The sequence below is a fragment of the Panthera onca genome, chromosome D1 (assembly GCF_046562875.1).
Source record: "Panthera onca isolate mPanOnc1 chromosome D1, mPanOnc1 haplotype 2, whole genome shotgun sequence".
Lineage (NCBI taxonomy): Eukaryota > Metazoa > Chordata > Mammalia > Carnivora > Felidae > Panthera > Panthera onca.
The window spans coordinates 28,800,295-28,819,607 of record NC_138348.1 but is presented as its reverse complement, the minus strand read 5'-3'; the positions used below and the strand labels follow the sequence as shown (position 1 = coordinate 28,819,607).

Below are 19,313 nucleotides of genomic sequence, written 5' to 3'. Positions count from 1 at the left end.
AATTTTCTCTTTATCCTTGTATTTTGCCAGTTTCACTATGATATGTCATGCAGAAGATCGATTCAAGTTACGAAGGGAGTTCTCTGTGCCTCTTGGATTTCAATGCCTTTTTCCTTCCCCAGATCAGGGAAGTTCTCAGCTATGATTTGTTCAAGTACACCTTCAGCCCCTTTCTCTCTCTCTTCCTCTTCTGGAATTCCTATTATATGGATATTGTTGTGTTTCATTGCATCACTTAGTTCTCTAATTCTCCCCTCATACTCCTGGATTTTTTTATCTTTCTTTTTCTCAGCTTCCTCTTTTTCCATAATTTTATCTTCTAATTCACCTATTCTCTCCTCTGCCTCTTCAATCCGTGCTATGGCCACCTCCATTTTATTTTGTTCCTCATGACTATTTCTTAGTCCCTTGATCTCCATAGAAATAGATTCTCTGCTGTCCTTTATACTTTTTTCAAGCCCAGCGATTAATTTTATGACTATTATTCTAAATTCTTGTTCTGTTATATTGCTTAAATTGTTTTTGATCAGTTCTTTAGCTGTCGCTACTTCCTGGAGTTTCTTTTGAGGGGAATTCTTCCATTTTGTCATTTTGGGTAGTCCCTGAGGTAGCTCCAAATTTCAGCGCCCTTCCCCTGTGCTGTCCGGAGTAACTTGTGTTGGTGAGCAGGGCCGCAGTCAGACCTGATGTCTGCCCCCAGCCCACCGCTGGGGCCACAGTCAGACTGGTGTGTACCTTATCTTCCCCTCTCCCGGGGCAGGACTCACTGCGGAGTGGTGTGGCCCCTGTCTGGGCTACTTGCACACTGCCAGGCTTGTGGTGGTACTTCAATGGGATCTGGTCAAGGGCATATTAGCCAGGGCAGATCTGCAATGTGCACAGGGGCAGGAGGGGCAGGCTTAGCTCTATTTGCCATCCGTGGTCCCCTGTGTGAGGGGCCCTGCAGCACCAGGAGGGAAGCAGGCCCATCGAAGGGATGGATCCACAGAAGCACAGCTTTGGGTGTTCCTGCAGTGCAAGCAAGTTCGGTGACAGGAACTGGTTCCCTTTGGAATTTCGTCTGGGGGATGGGAGAGGGAGATGGTACTTGCCAGCGCCTTTGTTCCCCCGTTGAGCTGAACTCTGTCCTTCCAGGGCTCAACAACCCTCCCTCCCTGCATCCTCTCGCCCTCACCGCTCTCTGAGAGCAGAGCTGTTGACTTTTAACATTCCAGATGTTAAGTCCCGCTGGCTGTCAGAATTCACAGAGTCCGGCCCCTCCGCTTTTGCAAGCCAGACTTCGGGGGCTCTGCCTTGCCAGGCAGGCTGCCCCTCCACCTCCCGGCTCCCTCCCACCAGTCCGTGTAAGCACACACCACCTCTCCGTCCTTCCTACCCTCTTCCATGGGCCTCTTGTCTACACTTGGCTCCAGAGAGTCCATTCTGCTGGTCTTCTGGCAGTTTCTGGGTTATTTAGGCAAATATGGGTGGAATCTAAGGGATCAGCAGGAGGAGGTGAGCCCAGTGTCCTTCTATGCCACCATCTTCCCAGGTATCTGAAAAGTTATTCTTTTTTTTTTTAACGTTTATTTATTATTGAGAGACAGAGAGACACAGAGAGTGAGCAGGGGAAGGGTAGAGAGAGGGGGAGACATAGAATCTGAAGTACGCTCCAGGCTCTGAGCTGTCAGCACAGAGCCCGACACAGGGCTTGAACTCACAAACTGCAAGATCATGACCTGAGCCAAAGTCGGTCACTTAACCAACTGAGCCACGTAGGTGCCCCGAAAAGCTATTCTTTACACAAGTATGCCAAGCAATAAATGTAGAAAAGATAATGGATTTAGAAAATCATCATTTTGCAAATATCATAGTAATAATTGATTTAGGCAAGAATCATTGATGGATGCTAAAATATATTAGGTACAAGTTTGGTGAGAAACATAACATTTATATGGTCCCCAATATCTGTCTCACAAATTAGTCATTACAAATCAATAACAGTAACTTTATGATGGATAACACACAAAGACAGTATGATTTTACCAAGTTATCCAAGTCAGTAACACCCACAACAAACCAATAGACTGAAACAGACACAGTATCACTTCCGAGTTCTTTCTGGCAACAATGCATAATATGAATCTAATCATGATAGAACATCAGAAAAAAACAAAATTGAGGAACATTCAAAAAGTAATTGTTCTATACTCTTAAAACATATCAAGGTCATGAAAGACAAGCAAGGGTGGAAGAATTATTTTGATAGAAAGAGACTAAAGAGCCATGACAACTAATTGCAATGTATACTAGATCACATACTGGACTGGGAAAAAAATGTAACTATGAAGGATATTTTTAGAATAACTGATAAAATTTGAATTTACAATGTAGATCACATAATAGTATTGTATTAACATTAAACTTCCTAATTTTGATAGTTGTACTGTGGTTACGTAAGATGAATTCCTTGTTTTTAGTAAATACAAATTGAAGATTTAGGAATAAAGAAGAATGACATCTGCAACATCCTGTCAACTGATTCAGAAAGAAATAATATGTGTGAATGTGGCAGGAGATAACACCTGTGCGTGGAGGAAAGGATGATAAAGTAAATAGAGGGAAATGTAACATATTTGTGACTCTAGGTAGAAGATATGCTGTAATGTTTCTACCATTCCTACAAGTTTTCTATAAATTTGAAATTAAAAAAAAAATTAAGGTTTCTCCAGAAGGCTATCGATAATATGTTAAAAAGAGAACATAAAAAATTTGACCATTTTACTGGAGCACTAGAATCTATGAAATACAATCATTGTATTATGAATTCAACAGATAGGTTAAACAACAGATTAGTTACAGTAGAAGAAAAAATTAATTAACTGGAACATAGGTCAGGCTAAATATTCAGACTGAAGCCCAAACAGATAAAAATATTTAAAATACAAACAAGCATAACTGACATATATAGAATACCACTTTTTTTTTAAGTGACACAATTGTTGTAAATAAAGTTCTAGATAAACAGGAAGCAGAAAATGGGTAAGAGTCAATATTTGAAGAGATACTGACAGGAAAGTTTCCCAAACTGAAATACATGGAGACACGGATTCAATAATCATTATAACTCCAAGCTAGTTAAGTTAAAGAAACACAACCATAAAAAACTGCTGAAAACCAAAGACAAAGACAAAAAGAATCTTGAAGAAAAAAAAAAAAAGACACTTTACCTTCAAAGCAATAACAATAAGCTGACTTATTCAGTGCAAACAATAGAAAATAGAAGACAAAAGAATGGCACCTTTGAAGTTCTTAAATAATTGCAAAGCTAGAATTCTACACCCAGAGAAAATGTCCTTCAAAAATGAAATCCAGGGACGCCTGGGTGGCTCAGTCAGTTCTGGGTCTGACTGTGGCTCAGGTAATGATCTCACGGTTCATGGGTTCAAGCCCCTGGTCGGGCTCAGTGCTGACAGCTCAGAGATTCTGTGTCTCCCTTTCTCTCTGTGCTTCAGATTCTGTGTCTCCCTTTCTCTCTGCCCCTCCCCTGCTCATGCTCTGGCTCTCTGTTTCTCTCGAGAAGAAATAAAAATATTTGCAAAAAATGAAATCTAAATAAATAGCCATTTTAACAAAAACAGAGAATTCATCCCAGCAGACGCACACTAAAAGAAATGCTGAAGGGTACTCTTTAAATGTTTATTTATTTATTTTTGAGAGAGAGAGGGAGAAAGAGAGGCGGTGGGGAGTGGGGGAGGGAAGGAGGAACAGAAAGGGAGAGGGAGAGAGAGGAGCCAAGCAGGCTCCACGATGTCAGTGCAGAGCCTGACACAGGACTGGATCTCACAAACCATGAGATCATGACCTGAGAAGAAATCAAGAGTTGGATGCTTAACTGACTGAGCCACTCAGGTGCCCCTGAAAGGCACTCTTTAAAAGGGTGGGAAATGATCCTCAATGAAAGAACAATAATGCAGAAAAGAATGAAGAGCAGTGGAAAGGATAAATAAGTGGGTAAATTTAAATTAATACTGACTGTTTAAACATAATATTAATAATGTCTTATGGGGTTTAAAATATATATATATAATATAAATATATAGATATAGACAATATTGAAAATATTCCACAGCAGTAGCAAAAGAGATACCAGAGTGAATTCAGTTATAGTGTTACAAGGTCCTTGCATTTTTCAGTAAGTGGTAATAATCCTAATTTAAGTTTGACTGTAAGTCCAGGATGCATGTTGTAACCTCTAGGATAATCACAAAAATAATAGAAAAAGAATATTTAATTAACAAAAGGACAACTAAGCAATAAAAATATATATTTTCAAATCCAGAAGAAGGAAATATGTAGATGATATGACTAAAAAACAGATGAGACAAACAAAAAACAACTGGAAAACGAAATTTTAAAACAATATCATTTACAATACTATAATGTAAGCTATCTATGGATTCCTAGCATCAAAAATACCAGATACCTAGGAACAAAGCTAACAAAAAATGTGTAAGACCCTGTACACTGCAAACTACAAAGCACTGCTGACAGAAAATAAGAAAGAGTTACATAAATGGAGGGATATACTATGTCCATGGATTAGAAGACTAAGTGTTGCAAAGATGTCAGTTCTCCCCATTGATCTCAAAGTTCAATGTAATCCCAATCAAAACCTCAGCTGGCTTTTCTATGAAAATTAATAAACTGATCTTAAATTTTTATATGGAAAGGCAAAAGAGCTAGAATAGCCAAAACCAACATGAAAAAGAATAAAGAATTTACATTAACAAATATCGAGATGTATTATAAACTGTAGGGTAATCAAAATAGTGGTACTGGCACAGGATAGGCACATAAATCAATGAAATAGTATAGAGGATCTAGGAAACAGACCACTCACGTAAGACCACCTAATTTATGAAAGAAAGTACTATTGAATGCAATGGGGGAAAAGATGGTATGTTTAATAATTGATATTTTTTAATGAAACTTTAACCCACCTCAAAGCATGCATACATATAAATTCCATATGAATTACAGATCTAAATGTAAACGGAAGAACAATAAAGCTTCTAGAAAGTAACACAGGCTATATTCTTAATATTGGGGTGAGCAAAATAATCTCTGAATACAGGACATACAAATCATAAAAGAAAAGATTATTATTACTATTATTACCACCATACAATAAAAGATTAATAAATATAACTTCCTCAAAATTAAGAACTTCTGTTTATCAAAAGACAACCAGTAAGGTGTGTAACACATATATCCAACAAAGAATTCATATTCAAAATATAAACAGGGACACCTGGGGTGGCTCAGTCAGTTAGGTGTCTGACTTCGGCTCAGGTCATGATCTCACCATTCATGAGTTTGAGCCCCGTTGCAGGCTCCATGCTGATGACTCAGAGCCTGGAGCTTGCTTTGGATTCTGTGTCTCCCTCTCTCTCTTCCCCTCCCCTGCTCATGCTCTGTCTCTCTCTGTCTCTCAAAAATAAATAAACATTGAAAAAAAATCTTAAAAAATATATGTATACACAGAACTTCTAAAAATCAATGAGAAAAAAAAAAGACAACCCAATTTTTAAAAAATAAGCAAAAGACTTAAATAGAGAATGAAAGAGAATATCCAAATGGCCAAGCAGAGTAAAAGCTGCTAAACATCATTAGCCATCCAAGAAAATGCAATTAAAACCACAGTGACTTCACTTTTAAACCCCTCAGAATGGCTAAAATTTTATTTTGTTGGTGACTAGATAGAGCAACTAAAATGTTAATACTCTTCTGGTGGCAGTGTGAATGTAGGTATTATTTCCCCTACGTTTCACAGTGTCTATTAAAATGGTACAAATACATATCCTGTATTCCAGCAATTCCACTCCTTTGTAGACATCCAACAAAGTTATATGATTATATTAAGTGTCTAGTGTCCAGAGCAGTTTATTTCTCATTTTTTTACACAGAGAATTCACCTCTTGTCCATTCACCCTAATGCTAACTCAAAAACCTTGAGAAAGCTAAGATTCTTCTTTATCTATATATGGCCTGGTTATTCGGTTGCTTTGTGGATATGCACGTATTTGTACAATCCTAAACAGACACCAAAGAAGCCGGATTTTAACTCTCACATAGTTAAAATGAAAGTAATGTCTCAGAATCTTTGATGCCCTGAAAATAACCTGCCATCTATGTGACATTTAAAGGAAGAAGGTTCTTAAACTTATATATTTTTACTTTAAACTCTCCTAAGGAATCAACCTTCATCATCTATACCTTTTGGGAACACAGAGGCTAATATTCATTCACTTGAACACACACAAAAATCTCAAAATAGAAGAATGCTCTGCATGATACTGAGTACCAGGTGGCATTGTGACTGACTCCTAACACAAATTAGAGGGAAATCATTTTTAAAAACAATTTTAAAGAACTTTATCTAGTAGCAAAGAACAGTAGCATATCCAAAGGAGATCCATGTTGACACCTGCTTCGTAGATACTCAGATTTTACAAATAATATTAAGGGCATTCCAAATCCTTTGGGAATGTGCCTTGATTTCACAAAGCAAATCACCACAAATGGGTACTTCCCTGAAGTCTAAATATGTGGGGGAGGAGGATCCTGCCATGCAGAGAAATTCTTATGAAGCTGTGAAGATATTAGCTATTTTACTCAATTTATTCCAAGCTGAAACATAATAGTACATTATAAATCTCTTTTGATTTTACTTAATCTAATGAAAAAATGTTCATCTTTTTGATAAGTGCTCATTAGCCATTTTTTTCTGACATAAACAGACAAGAAAGATGTTCTTGTGCTGCATTTAAAACGCAACTCAGCTAATTACAGTGCAATGACGCAAAGAACAAAATCAACGCACTGAAGTTTCTCACTTGAATTGTCTTTATAGCTGAATTAAAATCCAACAAAAAAAGTGTTTTAAAGGGCCCCAGCAGTGTATTTTATACTCAGGTTGAACAATGTTTAAGTAAACAAAGGCTAAATTCTAGCACATGATATAAATTTTTAAATTTTCTGATGTCATTTGCTAAGAATATTTGCTGAATTTATGAACAAAAGGGTATACGCTTAGAGGAGTGATGCACTCTCCTTTTGGGAAGTTATGATAAATTAGCATGAACAATTCACTCTATTTTACCCGGTCCTTGGTGAGACCAAAAGCCAACTTGTAGATAACATCCAATCAGGGTAGGGGCCAGGCAAGGGCTTAGAATAAGCATAAAGCTAAGTGATTGTATAAGAATCAAACTTTCAGCCCAGGCCGATGCCCAGGGTTTTTAGGAATATCAGATGGTTTGAGCTTTTTGAAATTCACAGTATTAATCTGCTGAAACCTTATCCTGAATGAGTCTAACAGAATTAATTCCATTTCCCAAAATGCTTGATTCATGCTCCAGGAAGAATCTTAACTAGAGTAATCTGATCCTTTGGGTATCTTAAATCCAGCTTATTACCTAAGTGATCATTTCATTGATTTTTTTATTCATGTTTTATTATAAAATATATTTACCTGAAACTAGAAACTTTAAAATGTATTTTAGTTCTTTGACATCTAAATTATGCATATTGTACCCAAACTCATAGGCAAAACATCACAGAGAGAAGTAAGTAAAATTGATTACTTAAATATGTCACTTCTTCTTACCTGTAAAGTCAGCATTTAAATGAATACATACAGGTTTTTTAAAGCTTCATTTAATGAACAAACAGAATAGTGAGAGAACAGTCTGCTGCTGGGCTCACTGGATGGACGGTTGTCTAAGTCACCTTCACAAATGATTCTGCTAACATTTCTTAGTATTAGACATTGTATCCTAAGGGAAAAAAAACACTCCTCTGTAGCTTACAGGACTTCAAACTGCTTCAATGCATGTTAAGAAAATGGTTCTCCTTTATTAGAAGCCCAGTACAACTGTTCCACGGAGCAAATGCACACCTTGGAGGTTACGCATTCAGGGAGAAAGAAACAGAGATTCAAGTCCCAACTCCACCACCACTTGTTCCTCAAGAGAACTTAGACAAGATTCTTCGCTTCTCTAAGCTTCATACATGAATAAATAACAAGACAAATAATACCTATATTGCTGTTATGAATATTCAGTGAGATGATCAGCAGTAAGCAGTTAGCACGGGGTCTGACACACCATCAAGATTCAAATTTTAGCTGAGATTAATGAACCACTAATAGGACATGAATCTTAAGAACCTTTTCAGGAGCAAGGAGCCATCCTTCCTGCTTTCCATTCTGTGTCCTTTTCAACATTCCAGGGTTCTCTAGAATGAAAAGGCAGACCCTTTCCCTGTACGACACTAACTGGTCGGTTTAAAGCATCACACTTATACACTAGACTTTGTTATTATCATCCCAACCTCACCATCTCTCTTTATTATATCGCACCCCAAAGTGTCAGCATGGAAGAGGAACACAGTACCTAGTGCACGTAGTCATTACGGGTCACTAAAAAAAACACATCTTTTCTGTAATTCTGCTGAGTTTATATTTCCATTAATATACTTGGCACAAAGGAAACGTTTGCCAACTTATTAAGTAATTGAATGGGTCATGTTCATTTTACTCTGCTTTTGACTAAATAAAGTGAAACATCAATGCTTCTCTAAATTTTTTTAATGTTTGTTTATTTTTGAGAGAGAGAGACAGAATGTGAGCGGGCGGGGGGGGGAGGGGCGGTGGGGAGAGAGAGAGGGAGACAGAATCCAAGGCAGGCTTCACATTCTGAGCTGTCAGCACACAGCCCAACCTGGGGCTTGAAAACACAAACTGTGAGATCATGACCTGAGCCAAAGTTGGATGCTTAACCGACTGAGCCACCCAGGTGCCCCTGAAACGTCAATGCTTCTCTACAGCGTACATGCTTATCAAAGTTGACCTCATTCCTCCTTAATAGAAGGAATGAATATTCACCCATTGTTGAATACTTACTAAGTTCCCATAAGTGCCTGAAACTCTTCCATAGACCATCTCATTAAATCCTCAAGTAATCCTAGGTAATAGATACTGACATCCTTACATTAGGAAAGTGAAACTCAGAGAGGTTAAGGAACTTATTTAAGGCATGAAGCTAATAAATGATGGAGCCAGGATTCAAAATCAAGTTGTTCTAACTCCAAAGTTCATGCTCTGTATCACAAAACTGTAACACCACAAAGGAGTTGGAGACTATCCGCAAACATGTCCAGCAGGGCATTCATATCAGCAACAACTGGGATAAAACTGGACACCCCTTAGTGTTATACTTTTCACTTTGGAGGTCATCTGGACACTGCATAGCAGGTGCATTCTTTCATTTATTTCTATATATTTACTGAACAACTAGTATGTAGTGGGCACTAGGCCAGGTGACATAGATGAAAACAACATGTTTCCTAACCTAGTTAGGAAACTTCTCCCAGGCCTCATCCAAAGCCCAGGGACATCTTCAGCATCTTTTCCTCAACAACAATGCTCTGGACAAGCACACTGGGCTTGAAAATAGAGGAAGTAAGATTTTCTACATGTTATACAAATTGATTTATCAACTTCTCTTTTTACGGGTCTTCAGGTACTTTTGTTGTCTGAAATTCCCCAATGGTAAACAACATATATGAAGGGCTTCATAATCTTCCTCAATTTTCCAATTTCATCTTCTAGTGTTCTCTACCATATACTCTAAAGCTGAACCATGCATCTTTTCCCGACACACTAAGCTACTTCTCACCTCCATAATTTTGTATACGCTGTTCCTTCTGTACAACATGCCTTTTCCCCTTAAAAGGACCCAGCTCACACATTACCTTCTTTATTATGTCATTTCCCTCCGTCTACGACCTTCAATAATCAGAGATTAATGATCACTCCCTTCATTCGTTCATTCAACAAACTATTCCTGGAGTTGGGACAGATTAGTGGACCCAACAGACAAATATCCCTGCTCTTGGGAAGATGATATTCTCATGGGAGGAAGACAGACAATAAAAATAAATAATTACAGAGAATGTTACAAGCTGGTAAGTGGCATAAAAAGAGATATAGTAGAGTAATCCCTACTGTAACACCTTCTGTATGGGGAGAGGGGTGCAGGCAAGAGGCACTGCAATTAAGAGTGGTGGTCAGGGCACCTGGGTGGCTCAGTCGGTTAAGCCTTTGACTTCAGCTCGGGTCATGATCTTGCAGTTCGTGGGTTCGAGCCCCTTGTCGGGCTCTGTGCTAACAGCTCAGAGCCTGGAGCCTGTTTTGGATTCTGTGTCTCCCTCTCTCTCTGTTTCGGCCCCTCCCCTGCTCACCCTCTGTCTGTCTCTCTCTCTCTCTCAAAAATAAATAAACATCAAAAAAAAAATTTTTAATGCTTTTTAAAAGAGTGGTGGTAAGAGGAGAGCCAACTAAGAAAGTGACCAAAACATGCAGAAGGTGAGAGACTCCAAACACTTTGTACTGCCTCTTTCCAAATACCATTTTGTAATTTCCCATTTGCATTTTAGTCTTCCTCATTAAGCTGGGAGGGGCAGGGATTTAAGTGAATTATCTTTTTCTAGTGTATAATACAGCACTTGGCAGGAATTGCTCAATTTATTGTTTGTTGAATGAACAAACGAAAGAAACACTCTTCACCTGCTCCACTGTCAGAGAATCGGTTACTTCTACCCCTACATTTTTATTTTATTTTATTTTATTTTTTTTATTTATTTATTTTTTAACGTTTATTCATTTTTGAGAGACAGAGCACAAGCAGGGGAGGAGCAAAGAGAGAGAGAGATACACAGAATCTGTAGCAGGCTCCAGGCTCTGAGCTGTCACCACAGAGCTCAACATGGGGCTTGAACCCATGAGCCATGAGATCATGATCTGAGCCAAAGTCGGGCACTTAACTGACTGAGCCACCCAGACCCCCCCTACCCTACATTTTAAAAATATGCCTGACTTTGTTTGCCTTTAGTATCCCCAACCTTCCTGTCCTGTAATCCAGCGATCTCCAAAGTGTGGGCTATGCATCAAGCATCTTTCCAGGATGATCCAATGATGAGAAGCATGGGAAGAGAGGAGGAAAATAGAATTTACATTCATGTTGATTTTTTTATATCAAGACTAAGAGAGAAATTAAGCATCATTGAAATATAGTATATGGGTTGATGCTGAGCTGTCCTAAGGAAAAGGAGGATTCTACTCTAGAATGACATCCCTCCTTGGACAGAGCCAAGAATAAGTAGGTTTACATGTCACATATTGCTATAGACTGAATGTTCATATCCCCCCAAAATTCACATGCTGAAACCTAATCCCCAACATGATGGTATTGGGAGGTGGAGAGTCCTAGAGGTGCTTAGGTTGTGAGGGTGAAGTCCTCAGGAAATGGAATTATTGTCCTTATTAAAGAGATCCCAGAGCACTTACTCACCCCTTCCACCATTTACACAGTGAGAAGACAGTTGTCTATAAACCAGGAAGCCATCCCTCACCAGACGCCTAATCTGCTGGCACCTTCATCTCAGACTTCTCAACCTCCACAACTGCGAGAAGGAAATGTTGTGTATAAGCCAACAACCCATCTTCTTTAGTTTTTATTTTTTTATTTCTTTAAAAAAATTTTTTTAATGTCTTATTTATTTTTGAGAGAGAGAGAGAGAGAGAGAGAGAGCGCGCCAGCAGGGAAGGGGCAGAGACAGAGAGGGGGACACAGAATTTGAAGCAGGCTCCAGGCTCCAGAGCCCAATGCAGAGCTCGAACTCATAAACCATGAGATCATGACCTGAGCCAAAGTCAGACGCTTAATCGACTGACTGAGCCAGTCAGGCACCCCCTAGTTTTTATTTTTTAAACTTTTTTATTATAAAAAAGTGACATATCTACTTGATAAAAACCTTCAAGCTCTACAAGAGCATTAAATGAAAAACACCAACTCATTACCTTTATACGTAGTTATTATCACATTATTTCACATCTTGTTCCCTACTATCCACCCACACTGGTCCTTCACTCCCATTCTAACCCACTCCACATCTGGATGTCCACATTCATGGACAGGATAACTGGAATTCTCACGTAACCACCAGACTAATTGAAGTCGTCTGTCCATTCTCTTTAAGATCATTTACTATTTTTTGTAATTATGTATTGTTACTGCGATTACTTAATTAAAATATGTCTCCTCTTCTAGACAGAGGTTCTTTGAGGGCAGAGACCCACTACTATTGTTTTCTTACAGTTTGTCCTGCTTCTGGAAAGCACGCAACAAATATATGATGAATGAGTGAATATTGGCAAGTATTACAAATAGTAAAAGTTCTGGAGAATTGAACCAAAGCTTGTCTTTGCACCTCAGGGACCCCTGGTAAGGGCTGAGAAGGACACAGATGTGAGAAATAAAAAGAGCTATACTCATTATTCAGGTCAAGACTTTCCTGTTCCCTGGGCCACCCCAGCTGAGAGCAGCCCTGGTCTATTTGAGCTTATAGGAGATGGCAAAAAGATTTCTTTTTTGTGCTGTGACCTATCCAAAGGAAGAAGATTTTTCATCAGGCCCTTCCTTATCTCCCAAAATTTCTTTCTTCATAAAAACAAAAGGTCCTGATATCTGAGAGACTCTCATGTTAAGTGAGACTTATCCAGCCTGAACTTAGACTGTAAAAGGCCACCCGTAAACCAACATTCTGTCCTGATGGAAAGTAAGTGATGTGCACCATGACCTCCAGTAGCAAACCTTTGTCTGTAACACAACAAACCTCACCACTTGACTTTGGCATCCTGAACATGGCCAAGCAGCCCTGGTTATTAGACATGGGTAGCCAAAATGCAGCCCTGTGGAACAGGTCTACCGTACTCACCCCCAAACCTTCCTGGGGAGAACAAAGCAAGACTGTCAAGGGCACCCAGTGATGACTGGATTGTTGGGTTCTGATCAACCTAAGTACGGTTTCTTCCTTCTTCCCCCTTCCTCCTGGGGTTGGAGACCTAGTACATGAAGATGATAGAGAAAGGGAATCATCGTAGCATAATGATAGTATTGGAAATACCCAATATGAGTTGTGTATCATATTTAACAAATACTCCCCACCCAGAGAAGATATTGTGAAAATCCCCTCAACCCCATCATTCAGTGCTCTGGTACCATCTGGTCAAGAATACCTGGAATCAACCATAGAGAGGGACATAACTCCAAGGACTGGGAGCAAACAAATAAAAATAAAGAGGTCACAATGGCAGGAGAGAAAAGGTAGGAGGGCAAGAGAAGGAAGACTTACTGGCCTCCTTGAACCTACTCCACCATCTACAGAATGGGAGTAATTAATGCAAAGTCCTGGATTTGGGTGTAAAGTATCACTTGCACAAAACTAAGGAGGGGACTCTCTGATGAGAACCAGGGGGGTTCAGCTGACTGAAGGTCAATTTGACATACATGTGATGTATGCAATCGTTTAAGCAAATACCGTTCTCCAGCTGCATGAAGAGAAGTAATATTGTTTGCAATAAATAAAGAACACGTCTACCCTTTCTGCATGACTTTGAGGTACAGCATGCAGTTTTTTTTTTTTTAACGTTTATTTTTGAGACAGAGAGAGACAGAGCATGAATGGGGGAGGGTCAGAGAGAGGGAGACACAGAATCTGAAACAGGCTCCAGGCTCTGAGCGGTCAGCACAGAGCCCGACGCGGAGCTCGAACTCACGGACCGCGAGATCATGGACCTGAGCCGAAGTCGGCCGCTTAACCGACTGAGCCACACAGGCGCCCCATAGCATGCAGTTTTAAGGAGAACTCTCAAGTTCCAGAGGAAGATGAGCAGCGTGACACAGGCCTAAAAGTCACACCACCTGGGACAATCACAGTGAGACCCGCAGGGGCAGCTTGCACAGCACACGGAAAGCCCAACCCTCGCTCATCATCTGGGCTCATGCCTCACCACCTTTTCTGTGAACGTGGCAATCATTAGCCTCCTCCTGATTAATGACGCCACCCTTTATCTATCTCAACAGACAACAAAGGATTTCATTAAACAGGTCTATTCAATCTAATATTTTATGTGTATGTATGTGTGCCTGTATAAATATATAAGCATTTATTAATATCCTGCCTCATTCTAAAAGGGATTCAAGGGGGTTTACAGTGATATATACAAAAAATGCAAAACAGCATATAGTGAAGAATAGGTAAGAAAGATAAATAGTGGAGAATAGATAAGAAAGATAAATAGTGGAGAGTAGATAAGAAAGACAAATATTACTTTATTCTACTTCTCCTCCTCCTCCATCCCCATTTTTGCCTTGGGTTCCCAAGTCACAAATGCCATACAGTTTGACCCAACATCCACTCTGAATAAGCGTGCTTCAGCAGCAGTGGCCTGAATCAAACCTATGCAACCAGCTTCAACTTCCCCAGTCCTCTCCGTCAATGTTAACACTGTCCCCTAGGCACTGGAGACACAGGGGTGGTAAGACAAGGCCGCTTCCCCCAAAGAGTTAGCAGTGTAGCAACCCACCTTCTTCCCAATAGATAGAATGCTTAAGAAATTGGCAATGTTGACTTTGAAAATGCAAACTTAGGGGCAATGGGATTGCTATTTCCAAAAATTTGAAGGGCTCTCACAGAATTTATCTTTTTCTTCTGTTTTAAATAGTTTTTAACTATGCTATTTTACATGCACTTTTATTTGAAGAGGCCTCAAATTCCTTTCGGATCTAAGGAAATTAGAAATTAGAAATGAGTAAATATAGGCCAGCAACATAGCAGAGTAATTTAATGCAGGGATGTGGGAGTCAGCTGACTTGGTTCCAAATCCAGGCTTGGCTATTCGCTACAACGGTAGATTATTTTACATTTACTTAGACCTTGGGCAACTTACTTAACATCTCCTTGTTTCAATTTTGTCATCTTTAAAATGAGACTATTAATATGTTGTGAAGATTAAATGGCATGATGTATTGCAAAGCACTTAGCTCAGGAACTAGCAATCATAGCTAGTTACCATTAAATATAAGCACACTTGAAAAAATATATATATAAAAACATTAAATATAGGTAAGCCTACTTGAAGACATGTTATGTGGAAAAGGATATCATGATACTAGTGAGGTGAACTGTGATTTTATTTTCATCACTTCTAGAAACAAACTCTGGGTTTCCTTAGATTGAGATTTCTACTCATTAAAGAATAAGTTTCTAACATCTAAAATATTTAAAAACTCACAAAATTAAAAACTGCAACAACGTGGGAGTTAAATGCTCAGTTGTTACGAATGGACAAGCAGTGTGAACCCCTCCATCGTGACTGTCACTGGGAGGGAGTTGAGCTACGTATCTATAAATTCCCTTCCTACTACAAGACTCTGAATTTGAATTAAAATATCATGTAGAGTGAGAACAAAAGAATTATACAGCCCCAGGGAGGCTCTCTTGTCACCTGGACCTCAGAAGACTAGATCAGAAGAACTGAAACCAGTTTTCTGAAGCACAGCAAAGGTAAGGGATTCCTGGACCTGAGAAGACTCAGATGGCCTCTGGCCATAGTGGCCGGACTGTTCTGCTTAGTTCCTGGAAGCCAAATGCAAATCTAATCAACGATCAATCGGTATTTATTATATCCAGGATTATGAAAAGCTCCAGACATGGTACCAGAAATAAGACTGAGACATGGGAAACAGGTTGAGAGATCATTAAGGATGACAATGACCACGAACCTTACTTTTTCTCTCAGGAGGCACAGGTCAAATGTCAGTGTTTTCAGTTACAAGTTCCCAGGCCTGGGTCTCACTTAGAGATGCCATCCTCAGTCCCTGTCCTACACAGTGAGTACATGTTTTAAAGAGCTACAGCATTCAATTCTGGAGACAGTTGATACATAAGGCTGGTGGTAATCTTCCCAAACATGATTTCTTTGCAAAATATTCATCAGAAGAGTGACAGACAGTAAGGAATGATCAAGGAGACCCCAGACTAAATATTTTTAAATATTTTATGTATGTATGTATGTATGTATGTATGTATTTATTTATTTATTAGAGAGAGAAAAGAGAGAGTACACGAGTAGGGAAGAGGGGCAGAAGGAGGGAGAGAGAGAATCTTAAGCAAGCTCCACACTCAGCACAGAGCCCAACACGGGGCTCAATCCCACAACCTTGGGATCACGACCTGAGCCAAAATCAAGAGTCAGACTCTCAACCAGTGGAGCCACCCAGACACCCCTGAATATTTTTAAAGTTTGCACTTGAGCTCCTAGAAGAAAGGTACATCATAGCCAATAAATAAAAACATCTGAAAAATACCTGTCCTTATCAGATAGTTTTAAAATAAATTGTTCTTTTTAAAGCTCCTCTCTGGTTCCTTACAGATGAGTGGTAACTTCTGTTCCGCATCAAAAGCTTTTTTATGCATTTAGTCCCAAGTTGTCATGCTGCCTACAAAATCTGCAATAAAGCAATTAGAAGCCGGAGAGTAAACAAAATGTGTTCGGTAGAATGGCAGGCTCAGGAAGCAGATCAGAAATATTCACACACTGTCTGTCAGGGTGTTTTCTGGCTTTTTCTCTGTTTTATTCATTTATACTAATGTGTGGACAAGAGGGTTGAAAACATTTTGCTAAGAATGAAACCCTGAGATTTATATGTAATTCCGAAGCTTATCCTTGGGAAAGAAGCCACAATCTGTTTTCAGACAAGAGTAAAACACTTGCAATTCCCTTTGAAAAACAACATCCAATCTTCCCTTAAATTGAGATGCCAGGGCAACTAGATTGCGATTTAAATCAGAGAACAAAATTAGTCCAGGTACACCAGGATAGAAGGAGAAGCAGAAAAGACACTGGTAAATAGCCTATGAATTCAAAATGTAGAGTCTTCCCCCTGCCCCCAGCCAATTCTGACTTCCAACAAATTAGAGAAATAAATTGGCAGTTCACCTACGACTTGCTGGTAAACAAACATTTTTCACCAGCCCCTTCATGACTGTCTTTTTTGCTGGGCCTTTTTAAATCCCATTAAAAAACCAGGATGGAACGATAACTCTCGGAGTTCACAATAATCGCTGGCAGGGCTCTAATGAAAAAACAAAAATCTCCACCTCATTCCAACAATTTGCCATAGTAACAGAAGCGTTCCTATTATGAATATTAGCATGGCCTGGCGGCGGGGGCCTGGGGGGGTGGGGGTGGGGTGCTACAACCTCAGTGAGGGACAGGGACTGGCAACGGCAGCTGAAATATTACATCTCCCAGTTAAACCCAATAAGACTAGGGTTTCAAGTTGGGTTCAAAAAGCACAAACACAGACCGATATCAAGGATGGACTTGACCGAACTTCATAAGCAGCAGAAATGAACAGACCATTCTGGTTGTACAGAGGCTCAGCCTGCTAAGATTTCTTTGTGCTCTGGGTAAATAGATCATTGGCTGGTTCTTCTTACAAACTGGAATAAAGGTTTGGCCTCCATATTCCCACAAAACTCAGTATACCAAGGAATGATCAAAATCCCAGATTCGTCCACTCTTCTCTTTGGGTTCTATAATCAACTGAGACCTCTGCTGGCAGAGAATTGAGGGGGCAAGCGAGGGAACACATTCTGATTGGAAGAGTTTCTATTCCACAGAGGTGTCTTTATCTCCGCAAATATGTCCCACCGGCAGGTTGGCTGGAACCAGACCTATCTCTCCGAGGCAAGGGCATTTCAGGACTCAGCCCAAGGTGGCATCTATTTAGTCCAAAACTTTACCATCAATAGAGCACACAATCTGCTTAGCAGGCTTCGTCTCTCCCTCCCCAGCCCTCCCCCTGAGAAGGGCACTGGTCCCAGGTGAGGGGACATAGCCAGAAATGACAGAGCCCTCTACAAAATAATTTTTGCAAACATTCAGGTAGGGATAAAGGGCCGAGGGGGTGATTTGCATTAATCTAACATCCTACCATTAAATTCTGTCCAAGTGGGCTTTTGTCAAAACTTATACCAAATAGTGGGAAGCAATAATCAACTGAAGGCAAAGTGGCTACTTACAGAAAGGTTTCAAATTCACCATCTTTTATCATGGAAGAGGTAGGTCAGGAGGTGGGGAGGTGGGTTTCTAAAAGACACAGCAGATCACAAATGTGCCCATCTAACATTGTCAATGACATCTCATCCCAGAGGGCAAGTGAAGGAGACACTGGGATTTAAGGCACCTAGACACCTGCCAACAGACTATGAAGACATAAGGAAAAAGCAAACAAACAAGAATCCTTCAACTGCATGGTTTAAAAGGTACATAGGTCTAAAGGCAATCTCAAGAACAGTTTTAGGAATAATACGTATCTAAACCTCAGAATAACATGAACTTCCAGCGACAGAAAATGGGGATGCCGACTACATTCAAATCTGTTCAGAGACTTTATTCCAGGGCACAAAGCCTGAGTTGCTGCAATGTACACAAGTGGGGTGTAAAGTCAATGGGATTACATTTTCCTAATTATCTTCTGCTTGAGCTTTACAGCACATACACAAAATGAGATCAGCCGGGACTTGCCTCTCTAACAAATCACTCAGATTTAAACATTGCTCACATAAACAAAGCGGGGTGGGGTGGGGGAGAGGCACAAGGCTGGGAAAAGACAGAGAAGGGCTTCTTCAATCACAGTTGCAAGGAACAAAAACCTGGAGGGGGGAAAGAGTTGCTGGACTGCCACCAAATCTCCCCCACTGGAGACAAGAGCCCATCTGCTGAGCTCGGCAACTTAGCTTTAACTACCATTCAGCTCGCGTCTCTGCAGAGATCTGTCTGCAGAACTGGCAGATGGACCCCTGCTTCCCCGAGTCGCTGTGTTATTTGTTTAATAAATTTAATTAATATCCATACTGCATTGGATTGCTCCCAGAAAAGGGGCCGAAGTGCTCCCTTTCCCCAATAGCTACACGATGAGTGATTTCCCAGAAAAGATCACATAACGGTGCCCCGGGGCCACCGAGAAATTAAAAGTACCATGTGCTTACATTACTTTGCATGTATTAATTTTTTTGTAGTACACTAATATACTTTTTTGAGGGTTATTTTGACTTTATGAAAGTAGGTAATTCCAAAAACGGCAATCCAAAGATGACCTCTTCTTTCAGATCATTTAGATTTGTTGGAATGTTTTAAAAGAATCCAATTTAACCATATATTCAACACTTGCATCTATTTCCCCCAAATGAAGCATCATGAATGGTAAGAAGGTTCCTTTTGGCAAACAGCTAGCTCCCGGACCATTGTTAACAAATAGAAAAACCTCGCCAGTCATACTGAACTTGTATTATTTCCTAAGCTGAACAATGTGGCCACGGCAAACATGGAGAATAGAAAGGGTCCTGGACAAAATCGA

General features: G+C 39.9%; 1 protein-coding gene across 2 annotated transcripts in view; it reads right to left on the bottom strand.

Annotated features, from left to right (window-relative positions):
- LOC144612948 (uncharacterized) overlaps positions 1-19,313 on the bottom strand; it is a 131,908-nt gene that overhangs the window by 51,288 nt on the left and 61,307 nt on the right. For both annotated transcript variants that reach the window (XR_013550172.2, XM_078433353.2), the window contains exon 3: positions 12,823-12,949. The gene's annotated coding sequence lies outside the window, so the exon portion shown is untranslated. The remainder of the gene's footprint in view (positions 1-12,822; positions 12,950-19,313) is intronic.